General features: G+C 39.9%; 2 long non-coding RNA genes across 5 annotated transcripts; one reads left to right on the top strand and one right to left on the bottom strand.

The window, feature by feature from the left end:
- Positions 1 to 203: 203 nt before the first annotated feature.
- On the bottom strand, positions 204 to 11153 carry LOC122240890. Of its 4 annotated transcripts, XR_006220653.1 has the most exons (5): positions 10700 to 11149; positions 8415 to 8593; positions 5581 to 5720; positions 5096 to 5178; positions 204 to 749 (listed from the first exon to the last, which is right to left on the bottom strand). It is a non-coding gene; the product is annotated as an uncharacterized LOC122240890 (long non-coding RNA). The 4 variants fall into 4 exon arrangements; XR_006220651.1 differs by having other exon boundaries at positions 5096 to 5720; positions 10700 to 11153; XR_006220654.1 differs by lacking the exon at positions 5096 to 5178 and having other exon boundaries at positions 10700 to 11146.
- On the top strand, positions 2343 to 5551 carry LOC122240892. The gene is made up of 3 exons (XR_006220656.1): positions 2343 to 2379; positions 4758 to 4877; positions 5489 to 5551. It is a non-coding gene; the product is annotated as an uncharacterized LOC122240892 (long non-coding RNA).
- Positions 11154 to 11533: the final 380 nt, after the last annotated feature.

The raw sequence follows: 11533 nt of genomic DNA, 5'->3' as shown, positions 1-11533 counted from the left end.
CAATGCAACATTGTCTGAACTAAACAGAAGAGAGGACATTTGGAAAGAATAGCCACATCACAGATCTAGACAAAAGGGGAAGTTTTATGAGTTGCCCGTACTCTTTCTCTTTTACTTCTGTGAATGTTTACAGAAAATTATAATCCTGTTCTGTATTTTGAGAGAGAATGTAAACTACCAGCTCCCAACATGTCATAGCCACCATTTGCCACTGCCAGCCACCTATGGATTTCCTATAAGCAGGGTTCATTCATTGTGAAAATTAGGTAATTGAAACAATCTATCTGCTTCAGACTGCTGGCTTTAGGGGTGGTGCTTGCCTGTTGCCATGACAAGTAATTTGCAGAGTGAGATTTTAGCCACAATAACTCATTAAACAGTATGTTGTTGTACTGTTCTGTTTATCAGGAAGACAGGAATGTTTTAAAGATAAAATTATTTATTTATTTTTATTGGCTACTGGAGATGATAAAGCAACCTCCTGCCAATTAGTATTCTAGCCAGCCCCCTTTTATTCGGCATTATGATCATCTCCCTTGCTGCAAAGTAAGATATGATAAAAGAGTGCAACTCTGTTGGTGGCGGTCATCTGGAATTCCTCAGTCATACCTTCTGGATGGCAGGATATTGATTATAGTGCAGGTCTTGAAGGGATGAAATCAGAGCAGGTGGGAAATCCATAGCTGTGTTGCTTTGCAAATTTGCATGTGGCTTCTTCATCCAGGGGTTAATTATATTTCAGTATCTTTCTAATTAGAAAGAAAAGTCTTAAAACAACAGTGATGCAGGCTTGGGAAAATTTTTTTTGTCTGCGTTTTATAGGATTAAAAGGAATCAGCAAAACCAGAGAGATCAGTAGAGGGTATGAACTCTGTGAGGGCTGGGGCCCCCACTCCTTTTGGTCTCTTCCTTGTCTTGAGTCTGGAAGAGTTTGTGGCCCATCAGATGCACTTGATAAATATTTTCTGAACAAATGAATGAATGAATGAATGAAACTACTCTCTCCCATTTCACTTCAGACACATGGGATTTTAGTGTCCTTCCCTTTTTCCTTAGCATCAAAACCTGCTCTTCCAACTCCATTTGTATTTAAGCACAATTCCCTGCAACCTGTTCCATGAAAAAAGGGTTATACTATGTTCACATAATTTTGGGAAACCGTGCATGCTAGATTCTCTCCTTGGTAAATGAAAATATGCATTGGAATACTTAAAGGCTCTTTCTCTTGCAGCTAAAAAATCTGGTTAACTATGTCTAAATCAACTTTCCCTAAACTTTATTAATTTATTTCATCTGGTAAATATTAATTGAACATCTACTATGGGCCAGGAAATGGTCTAGATACAGGGAGTAAACAAACTGAAATGAGCTCCTGTCCTGTGGGATTCCCATTCTAATGGGAGGACAGAGTTAGCCTATCAAATCATGGTAAGCGCAATGCAGAAGAATAGAAGCAAGAAGCATAAGGAGAAGAGTGATGCAGAGTTACAATTTTAGGTGGAGTGGTTATCATTGAGCAGATGTTGGAGCAAAGACCTGAATGAGGTGAGAGAGCTAGCCACTAGGGGAAAGGCATTCCAAGAAGGGGAAGCAACAAGTGCAAAACTCCTGAGAAAGAGCATGTCTGGAGTGTGTGAGGAAACCAGTATGGCCAGGGCTATTGGGTGAATCTAGGATGGGAAGAGCAGTAACAGAAAAGGCCATGGAGTTGAGAAGAATGAATGGGTAGATTGTATGTAACCATAAAAGTGTTATATTGGCTTTTAAGTAGTGTCTCTTGAAATGAATTGCCTTTGCTCAGAACCCTCTTTGATCTTTTCACACATAACTAAACACACACACACACACACACACACGTATAAAAAGCAACTAGAACCTGTTTCCTCTCCTCAACTGTAAACTGGGGAAAATAATAATACCTTCCTTTCAAAGTTATTTTAAGAATTAAAAAATAATTTAATTTAAGTATTTAGTTAAGGCTCAATACATGCTATATTTCTGCCTTTGTTCTCTTTTGCACTCTATCTCCCACAAACCATGCTGCCTGTCCACTCCATTATCATGCTGCTATAGTATATAAGCAATATACACAAAGTGAAAAATCAAAGTCATAGGACAGCAAGCATCGAAGGTGGACAGATAAAAACTAAAACCATCATGGACAAAATGCAGATTTCACTAATGAAAAAGATGAGGAGAAAAAGGTCTAACACTAAAGTATCAAGAAAGCGGGCTGGGCCACAGGGATCAGGATTCTGGGCCGTAAATTCTGGTTTCTCTTTCTTTGCTCTGTGAGGACACAGAAACCCGGGAGGAGGGTTCTCATCAGGAACCAAATCTGTCAGAACATTGATCTTGGACTTCTTAGCCTCTAGAGTGGTAAGAAATGAATTTATTCATTCTGTTTAAACCACCTGGTCTATGGTATTTTATTATAGCAGGCCAAAAATATTAATGGACTTTGGTACTGAGAAGTGGAGTTCTGTTGTAACAAATACCTAAAAATGTGCAAGCAGGTTTAAAACTGAGTAATGAATCAAGGCTGGTGGAATTTGAGGTTCATACTAGGAACGTAAACGTGAAGGGCGATTTTGCTGGGGACTCAGAGGTGAATAAGGAATGTGTTATTGGAAAATAAAGAAAAAGATCTGTGCCATAAAGTGGCAAATAGCTTGGCTGAACTGTATTCTAGTGCTCTGTGGAACGTAAAATGAGTGAGTAAATTGGATGTTGAGGTCTAAGCAAAGTGTTGAGGGAGTGCCTTGCTTCCTCCTGACTGTATATAGCGAAATTTGAGAAGAAATGAATTGGAGAAGGACTTGTTAAATGAAACAAATTCAGAACTTAAAAGATTTAGAAACTTCTCAGTTTATCATATTATAACACTTGAGAAGTTTGTTGTGAAGGGAACACTAAGGGTGTGGCTGAGCAACCTCTTGGTAAGGAGATGATTATGGTTGTGAAACATGGATCTAATCAGCCTCACTATGGAAACACTGTTGGTTTGGACTGAGGGGTGGAGATGAGACAAAATGAGGAAAGGCTGTCAGACTTCAGAGATCCTACAGCACCAGACCATAGAGCTATCTGCCTATGAATATGCCAGTGCTTCAAGACAGGGGAAGAATGACCCCAGAAGTAATTCAGAGATTATCAGAAAGGCCTCCTTGGTTTCAAAGTGGGAGGCTTTTGCCTTGGTTTCAACAGGCCAGATAGCGGTCTTCTGGAGGCTTGGGGGTGCAATTCCCACTCGACAGAGCCACGGAAGTGGGGCTGTGGCCCCATTGGATCTGAAAGGCAGATAATTGAACCAAACAGGATTATTCTCAACCCTTAAGATCTAATGGCAGTTTTCTTGCTAGGTTTTAGACTTGCTTGGTACCCATCATGCCCTCCTGTCTTCCAATTTCTCCCTTTTAGAATGAAAATGTCTATCCTATGCCTTTTGCACCATTTGTATTTTTTGTTTTTAATTTATTGTCAAGTTAGCTAACATACAGTGTATACAGTGTGCTCTTGGTTTTGGGGGTAGATTCCCGTGGTTCATCATTTACATACAACACCCAGTGCTCATCCCAACAAGTCCTCCTCAATCCCCATCACCCATTTCCCTTTCCATCCCCCCCATCAACCCGCAGTTTGTTATGTGTATTTAAGAGTCTCTTATGGTTTGCCTCCATCTCTGTTTGAAACTATATTTCCCCTCTCTTTTACCCCACGGTCCTCCATTAAGTTTCTCAAGTTCCACATAGGAGTGAAAACATATGATATTTGTCTTCCTCTGGCTGACTTATTTCACTTAGCATAATACCCTCCAGTTCCACCCACGTTGTTGCAAATGGCAGGGTTTCATTCTTTCTCATTGCCAAGTAGTATTGCATTGTATATATAAACCATCATTGTATTTTGAATGCACATAACTTGTTTGGTTTTACAGGTTCACAGCTGGAGGAATTTTGTCTCAGAATGAATTGGACCTTGAGTCTCACTTGTATCTAGTTTATATTAGAGGTCTCCTCTAATATAAACTTTAGACTTTAGAATTGGTGTTAAGAAGTTGGGATTGGAATGAATGCATTTTGCGTGTGAGGACATGAATTTTGGGTGCCAAGGACAGAATGCTATGGGCCGAATGTTTGTATCACCCTTAAATTAATATGTTGAAGTCCTTACTTCTCATTATGATGGTATTTGAAGATGAGGCCTTTTGGAAATAACTGGGTTTAGAGGAGAGCATAGATTGGTGCCTCATGATGAGATTAGTGTCCTGGATTGAAGAAGAAAAACCAGAGTCTTCCTTTCTCCCCATCTTGTGAGAATACAGTGAGAAGGTAGCTGACTACAGCCAGAAAGAAAACCCTCACTGAGAACTGAATCTAATGAACCTTGATCTTGGACTTCCCAGCCTCCAGAGCTGTGAGAAATAATGTTCTGTTGTGAAACCACCTTATCTATGATGTTTTGTTATAACAGCCCAACCTGACTGATACAGAAGGTATAATACTAGATTTGTGTTTTTAATCCACCATCTTAACCTGGAACTTCCTTGACATGTCAATTTGGGGAAGGGGCAGAAATTGGGTAAGATCCAGAGAATAAGACACTTTTGAGAGCAGAAGGCTAGAGTGTGGTTAGGGTGGGGAGTTCTGGATAGCTTGAGGGAAGCATGGTGACCAGGTCCCTGAAAAAAGCAGTGCGACTCATCAAAGGCAAGCTTCACCTGCTTCGACATTTAATTTGATGTCATTCCTCCACAGCCCAAGCAATGCTCCAAACTTTCAGAAAACTGAGAGAGACAGGATGTTTTCTGCTGTGAATATGTTCCAAAGAAGATTCCACTGTCGTTTTTAAGAGAAAGTGGCTACATTTAAAATGAGGTTTGTTTGATGTAGGTCTTGTGATGGGTAATAAATGGTTTAGCATGTAATCTCACAGCTCCTTGTGGCAGATTTTTAAGTACTGTACTTGCAGATGACCTTTTCCAGAGGTAAATTGCATATAAGGGGCTGTAAGTGCCACATTTAATAATGCTTCAGGGATATTAGGAGGAAAGTAACAGTTAGTATTCAGTGATAGGGTCCCATTATTAACTTACAGGCTGCTTGCTGAGCAGTGGATCTAGCTTTAGCAACAGATGTCTTCTTCTCAAGCTTTAAGAATTGATCCCAACTGGCAAAGCTATGCTCAATAAGTTGAGAAGGAAAAAGTAGAAAAAAACAAGGTATGAAAGGAAAAATTCTTGGACTAAGAAATCTAAGTTGCTCACTTTTAGGGAAAAGCAGCGATCTTTAAACTGGAATGGGATATAAGGGAATCCTAGGTTTTACCTGAGTTGGTCCATTTCCAGTTTTCTCTCTGATGCAACCTGAAGGTAATTTTCCTGGAGATTTCCAGTTTAGTTCAACTGCATATACAGCTGCTAAATTAGAATCACACCTTCATAATACTAGTAAAAGACCCTTCTAACATTTTTTTTTCCTTCTTACAGAATGAACTGCACATTCTTTGATCTGGTAATCAAGAGACTATAATTATAATGTGGACTTTCCAACCTGACACTCCCCTCCCCCCACTCCTTACTTTCAGGGTATCTTGCTTCGAGTAGATTGCTTTTCTCTCTGATGTCTAATATATTATAATTATTCGTAATTTCCTGCTTTTGTTGTAATATTCTTCCCTTCTTCCTGAATTAGTGTAGTCCAGAGATCAGCAAAGTTTTTCTGTGAAGGGTCAGATAATAAATTTTTTCAGCTTTGTGGGACATATGCTCTCTGTTGCCACTACTTTATTCAGTTCTGCTGTCGCTGCATGAAAGCAGTCATAGATGGCATGCAAACAAATGGGCATGGGATGAGGGCCAAGAAGGTGACATAGGGGCTCCTGAACTTTCTTTGCATGGATGCACTGATGTACAGCTACCCATTCAGCAATCCCCTCTGAAGGAAATCCAGAAACTACATGAGCGATTCCTACATATCTGGCAAATGAGAAAATACCCACATCAACATGGGTAGGGAAAGGCTGAGAAGACTCTCACCATAAAGCTCACTCCCAGAACAGCAGCAGATACTCGGGAGGGAACATCTAATTCCTGGCTTCTCCCCAAAGAGTGAAGGATTTGGACTATACAGCTAGCATCTTAACTTTAGGACTGCCACCAGAGGGATGGGCCCTCAAAATACTCTGCTCTGAAAGGCACTAGAGCTTACAGCTTGCATGCACGAAACACAGAAGTTATAGCAAATAAAGAAGCAGTTCTTAATGGGCACTTGAACACTCACTGGAGATTTCCCCCAAGGTTCAGTATGGATGGAGAGAGCAGGCAAAAATGGCCATTTTCCAGTCTTTCCCTAAAAGGAGTCTAATTGCATAGTTTACAAGGGGGGAAAAAAGGGTCTCAACCCAAGTTTATACATCAAAGAGCTAGAAAAACAAAAAGCTCAAAGCTAGCAGAAGAATGGAAATAACAAAGATCAGAGTGGAAGTAAAATAAATAGAGACTAAAAAGACAATAGGAAGGGAATCAGCAAAACCAAAAGCTGTTTTTTTTTTTTGAAAAGATAAAATTGGCAAACCTTTAGACTGAGAAAAAAAGAAGACTCAAATAAAATCAGAAATGAATGAACAGTCATTAGAACTGACAACAGAAACACTCAAGATCCCAAGAAACTGCTAGGAATAATTATAACTCAACCAATTAGATAACCTAAAAGAAATGAGTAAATTCCTAGAAACACACAATCTACCAAGATGGAATCATGAAGAAATAGAAAACCTAAACAGACCCATTACTTATGCAAAGATTAAATCAATAATCAAAACCTTTCTAACAATGAAAACTTCAGAACCAGATGGATTCACTGATGAATTCTAGTAAACATTTACATCACACGAGGACACAAGTGTAACCCTTAATACTGTAACTTAATAAAGATGATATATCAACCGACTCATCAGGCATAAATACACAACATTCTGTTTGGATAATGGCACAGGTGCCTCCTTTCAAGGCAGTAATAATGCCCGACGCCATTTTATTTTGGAGAAATGCTAGTGGAAAAAGGTGTTACTGATTTTGGTGATCATTGTTTTAACCTGTGTTTTCTCTTGCATCTGCCTCCAATGCAGCCAGATGGCTGCTTAAAGAGCCACCTGCGCGCTAGTGAAATCCTTCGCTGGCCACTCCCAGCAAACTATGGAGGGGCGCGCATGAGTTTTAAGAGCCGGTCAGGACCAGTGGAGTGTTGAGAGAGATCTTAGAGAGAGAGGGCACTACCACCCGTTGACCTGAAAGCCGAGCTCCCAAGAACTTGGGAGCCTCTACCCGCTTTGGGGAGTGTGGGTTCCCCTTGCCTTCTCCTCTTCCAGATGCTGCCCCAAGGACACAGCCTTGAGATAGTGATGTGGTGTTGAGGCTTTTTGGACGGACATGTGACTGAACTCAGGTAAGGCTTCTATATAAACTTTAAAATTTGTCAGCCAGGTGTGGCGGTCTCATTTTTGTGGCTGTGCAAGGCAAGGCTCGTAAGTTCCAGTGCTTACTAAACCAGCCGTCTACCAATTGGGAGTGGCCTGCCTGTTTCTTTGGCCTTTCCCTGCTTTCCACTTATGGGGGCCAATTACACCTGGGGAGCCCCCAGGGAGGTTGCAGACTAACAGTGGAATCGAAAAAATATAGCAAACTCACAGAAGTGGATAGAAAGGTGGTTGCAAGGGGCCGGGTGAGAGAAATAGAGGCTGGTAAATGGCTACAAAATTTCTATAATAACTAAGGTCTGAGGATTTAGTATGTAACATGGTGACAATGCCGTATTGTATAGCTGGAATTTGTCAAGAGAGTAAAACTCAAGTGTTCTCATAAAAAGGGCAAATGTGACTGATGATGGATGTATTGTTTAACCCAATGGCAGGGATTCTTTCACAATGTGTACGTAAATCAAATCATGGAATTGCCTGCTTTTAAACAACTTAAGATTTTATTTGTCAATTATACCTCAGGGCTCAAACAAACAAACAAACAAAAACCCAAACAACTCAAATATGTGTGGCTGAATTTGGCCCCTCTGCATGTAGTTTACCAAACTGCTGCTCTGGTCTCCTGGGTCTTTACTGTTTTATTAATGACGAACCCACGCCCTATGCCCTCTATAAGACCTCAGTCTGAATTTCCACTTGTGGTCTTTAAGTTTGCTGCTCAGTGTTAGCCTGGTGGACTGTGCTTCTCTCATCCTTTTTTTTTTTTAATTTTTTTTTTCAACATTTTTTATTTATTTTTGGGACAGAGAGAGACAGAGCATGAACGGGGGAGGGGCAGAGAGAGAGGGAGACACAGAATCTGAAACAGGCTCCAGGCTCCGAGCCATCAGCCCAGAGCCTGACGCGGGGCTCGAACTCACGGACCGCGAGATCGTGACCTGGCTGAAGTCGGACGCTTAACCGACTGCGCCACCCAGGCGCCCCTCTCATCCTTCTTAGGGTTGGTTCTTTCTCAGTTTCCTGGCCTTCTGTCAGAAGCTGAACCAGAACTGGAACGGAGGTGATTTTTGTTTGTTTTCTCCATTTTCTTCACATCACATGGCTTAGATATGTCGAGCTGAATCAAATCAAAGAAAATTGAGGAGCTCCAATTACTGTCTCAAGTTCACTTCCTTAGTTCTAAGTTCAACATTCTCTCCTGACTTAATGTTATTCATTGAGACACGAAAATAGAATCTCATAGGGGTTCCTAAGAGCTGACCCTGGGATCAAGTCAGGGATAGAGGTACAGAGAAATTCAGGTAAAGAAAATAATCTGTCTTCTCTTCATCTTTTTTTTTTTTTAATATTTTTTTAACGTTTATTTTGAGAAAGAGACTGTGAGCAGGGGAGGGGAAGGAAGAAAGAAAGGGAGACATAGAATATGCAGCAGGCTCCAGGCTCTGAGCTGTCAGCATTGAGCCCAATGCAGGGCTCAAACTCATGAACTGTGACATCACAACCTGAGCCAAAGTCAGACGCTTAACTGAGCCACACAGGTGCCCATCTTCATCTTTCGACTAAACAAAAACAAAATAGTCATGAAAGACACAAGAAAACCCTCACCAAATCTACTTTTAATATTTTAATAATATTTAATATATTTTAATAAAAAATCAAAATATTTTAATAATATTTAAAACAATACTTCTGTGCTTTCTTCTATCACCTAATAGATAGAAGGCTTGAATTAATGGGTCATTATCAACCAGCAGTAATTATTGTAGATGTTGTTAGCCAAACCTGGATTCTTTGTGATTCTGGGGTTCAAATAAAGTATTTAACATTATATTTTTCTGTTCTTGTTCTCCTATTCTTTTTTTTTAAACTTTATTCATTTTGAGAGAGAGAACGAGAGATCACATGCATGCAGAGGAGGGGCAGAGAGGGAGAGAGAGAATCTCAAGGAGGCTCTATAGTGGAGGTTGATACAGGGCTCAAACCTACAAACTGGGATCATGACCTGAGTTGAAATCAAGAGTTGGACGCTCAGCCAACTGAGCCACCCAGCTGCCCCAGTTCTCCTGTTTTTATGTGATATTCCGAGTATGTGGACTCAGGCAGTGGCACATGTTATATTTGCTGGGTGAGACATTTTTTGTCAGTAGTTACCACTGGGAAATTTTAGCTTTCCATTATTCCATTTAGAAAGCTGTCCAGGTATTCTATGAGAACTTAAAGAAAATAAATTTCAATCAAGACATACCCACAAAATTTAGTAACATAAAATATAAACATATGAGAGTCAAAATGATTTATTCATCGTTTTAGCTATTAGGTAAAACATGAATGTGGAATTAGCAAATTAAAATAGATTGATATCTCATCTGGTTAGTAACATAGTATTAATAGCTCAGTTAAGTCCATTAATTATTTTTACACACCCTATGACTAGTTCTTGTTTATAAGATGGCCTGTGAGGGAAGGAAATACAGAGCCATCCATTACCAACAGGCAGAGATTCTGTGACTTTTTAAGCACCGAATGGAGTCTATGAGCCACATTAACATCTGATAAGGAGAGTTTCGGGTCATAATTAAAGTCACTGAAACAGGGTGTGCTCTACAAGAAGGACAGCCTGTTATAATAATAGTTAGAACAAGGCATAAAAATCCCTCATCTGACTTCCTCCTGGGTGTTTTCTATTAAAACTCCCACCTGCTGCCTAACTTTTTATCATATCATTACTCAGAAAAATGATTGTAGTGTGACTTGAGGTGAAGCCTTTTGAATTTTCATTAAAAGAAAAAAAATGGTATAAAAGAAAAAAATCATTATTTTGTCAGTATTACCTCTCTCACTTTTTCTTAAAAAAGATATGAATAATTTGGGAGAAACAGACTGATTGTGTCATACTGGGATTTCAATATTATATCACGTCGAAACTGAATGGAATTGCCATTTTTGAAAGTCAAAAAGAGTAGAATACCAGCAATTTCATTTTCTTCAACTTAATAATGAGAACAGTTATGCATTGATTTTTTTTTTATATGTCAGGCACTCTGCTATGTAAAATCCATATTTTCTTATTAATCCTCATAATAATCATGAGAAGTGGTAGTAGTCTCCATCTGTTCCCGCCCCCCATTTTTGCCAAAGCCACTGAAATGGATCTTGCCAGGCAAACGAAGTTTCAAGATCAATACCCTATCTTAATCCTGCACCTCCTACCAGATCACCTCACCTCTCTCTTTGTAGAAACTTTTGCAATAATACTGTTGAAGATACAGGCATTGCTATCATCGTACATGCTTGACAGATGAAGAACTGGAAGCTCAGAGTTTAAGGGAGGAAGAAAGCTGGAACCTAACTGAGGCAGGATTTGACCCCAGTCTTCTTGACTCAAAATTTTGGGCCCCTTTCACCACTGTCCTTTTATCCCTGTTTTATGACTCAGTTGTCTATTATGAAGTATGATGGGGGTGACCTAACTCATTTGGGTCAAATTGTTGAATTTACCTTGTTTGTGTACTTCAATTGAGATGGATAGAGGTGGTTTCTCTGTCCTTGTTTTTATATGATGTCAAAGACAGTTTATGCTATCCGTTCTATCTGGAACAACTGGTTCTCAAATGTTACTATGCTTTGGTGTCACTGGGGAAACTTACTACAAGTGAATGTTCTGGCTCTCTTCCCCAGAGATTCCAGACTGAATTCTGGGTTGCTTTGAGAAAATTATATATATTTTTAAAGTTGATTTATTTTGAGAGAGAGACAGAGCAGGGGAGGGTCAGAGAGGGAGAGACACAGATAGAATCCCAAGCAGGCTCCATGCTGTCAGTGTAGAGCCCCCCTGAGGGGCTCAAACTCATGAACCTTAAGATCATGACTTGAGCTGACACCAAGAGTTGGATGTTTAACCAGTGGAGCCCCCCAAGTGCCCCAGAAAATTTCAAGTTTCAATAAGCATCCCAGGTGAAGCAGGTGAGAAACTTCAGGAAAAAAACTTGGATAAACATTAATTTAGTCTATCTGCCTTACTCTATTTACAGATGAAGAAAGATAAGTCACTCAGAGA

This window comes from Panthera tigris, chromosome C1 (genome assembly GCF_018350195.1).
Source record: "Panthera tigris isolate Pti1 chromosome C1, P.tigris_Pti1_mat1.1, whole genome shotgun sequence".
In the NCBI taxonomy this organism is placed as follows: Eukaryota; Metazoa; Chordata; class Mammalia; order Carnivora; family Felidae; genus Panthera; species Panthera tigris.
This window is presented reverse-complemented; position numbering and strand designations above follow the sequence as displayed.